The following is a 2,106-nucleotide window of genomic DNA, read 5'->3' as shown; positions in this document are numbered from 1 at the left end:
AAAGGTCAGAGGTCAAAAGTCAGAGGGTTAAAGTTGTTCATCATGAGTAGACGCATGTGTGTATTGAAGTTTTATGGCTGTAGGTCAAACAGGGCATGAGTTGTACCTGTTCAAAGTTGGCATTTTGCTATAGTGCCACCTTTTGACGAAAGATTGTGAGAATTATTTCTTGATAGTTTTTCATGACCATCTACCATATGGCCAAGTTTCGTAAAAAGCGACAGCACGGTTCAGCCAGAACTGCGAAAAGTGGCAGAAACAGAATACAGGCAATATTAAAACAGGTCCAGAGCTGAGCTCTGGCCCCGTAATAAATAACAATATTTGCGCGCGCATGCATGCCCACCCGCTCCTGCTCAGGCCCAGCCTATACTAGCGCTCTGGCTGCGCCACTCCAGCGATCAATTAATCGATAGATCTATCAAGGCAAGTGTTCTTCTGAACAGTAATGGAATGCTGACACCTTGTACAAATGGGAACCACTTTCACCCTGGTGTCCCTATTTTGGGGATGTCATTAAGGGCCAAAATGTTCATAATAAGAAAAAAAATGACCAACATATCAAAGACAGCATCCTGCATTAAAATTGCCTAGAGGGTGGGGGGACCGTGGACCGCGGTCACAAACATAACATCCGGGCCTGTGAGGCGCACCGTTGCTCCCATCTGCACCAAACTTGGCACCAACACTGGTTAGGGGTCTGCCATCAGAATAGTCACACCAGGGCCACATGCGCACCGTTGCTCCGATCCTAAATACGTAAGACTATTTGCAAATAGCCGACCGTGAGCTTGTAGATCTGCTATAAAAAATAATATAGAATATTTTTTAAACATTCATTTGGGGGACATGAAAATGTTTGAGAACCACTGGTTTAAACAACATTAGGAAGCTCCATGGTTTAGCAACTACAATTGAGAAACAAGCCCAAAAAAAACCGCAACCACCAATACTTACAAGAGACTTTACATAAAAACAACCCCAAGTTGCTCATAATAAGCAGACTTGGCAACACCGCTTCTGAGCTGCTTTCCCAACTGCAAATGTGACATGTTATAAACCATCCATTTAACTGAAATAAAACATTATACTGGCCAAAATATGGCTATAAAAAGGAACTATATGCTTTGAGCTATACCTTACAACAAAATTATAACTACTAATATCAACCAGTTTGGCTTCCTATATTAGGAGAGGTATGCAAGAGTTCATGTTTTGACATCTTAATTTACTTAATTACTTCATCTATTTATTTATTTTTTGAATTTATAGCATTAAATGTATGTGATGTCTTTGTCAAGGTGTATTTTCTTGCAACTATTTTCTTAAACGGTATTATTCTCCTATCCCAGTTAATATGACAATAATAATAATAATACTATTAATGTTATTTGCATTCCCTTTTAATGTTGGCACTTAAGTAAGCTGCGGCATACTGTTCAAGTTATCGGTTTAGTATCGCTAGCAAATAATATTTAACGGGTCTGGTTCATGTAACATGGGAATAGGTAAAAATGAAAGCATAATAAATATTTAGTTTACACTGTTTTCCAATTCAATATGATTTCTGGAATGTCAGAAGTATTGGCAGACAGAGACCACTATCCAACGCTACAATAAAACGGATTTACAACATTTGTATTATAATGTTGGCCGATTCATACTGCATTCATATCCACAGTTGGAACTACATTACACAAGCTGTGTAGTCTTGTTCTGTGTGAATATATAATGCACAACCACTTCAAATCAAACATAAACAAACAAACAACACAAGGACCTCTGGTACCCAGGAAAACCTATTAATTCTCCTGGCACCCTTAACAAATACGATGAGAGAGCCCAAGACTCTCAAACTTCAATTGATTCCCTGTATTTGTGTCACATGGGTTTAGGTCGGAGACCAGAAGTAGGGTCTTAATTCCAAAGGAGAAGTGACCATGAGCACCGATTATTGGATTCTTCATAAGCCACAATGCTAACATTAATTGACACAACACTGACGATAGTGCTGTCAAACAAGTCTATGAAGCTATGAAATGTATGAAAAAGGTTAATCTGGAACATAATTTTATACAACATGTAGTGGGGGTCCCTGCTTCATCT

This window comes from Gymnoscopelus braueri, assembly GCF_963280865.1.
Source record: "Gymnoscopelus braueri genome assembly, chromosome: 5".
Lineage (NCBI taxonomy): Eukaryota > Metazoa > Chordata > Actinopteri > Myctophiformes > Myctophidae > Gymnoscopelus > Gymnoscopelus braueri.
This window is presented reverse-complemented; position numbering follows the sequence as displayed.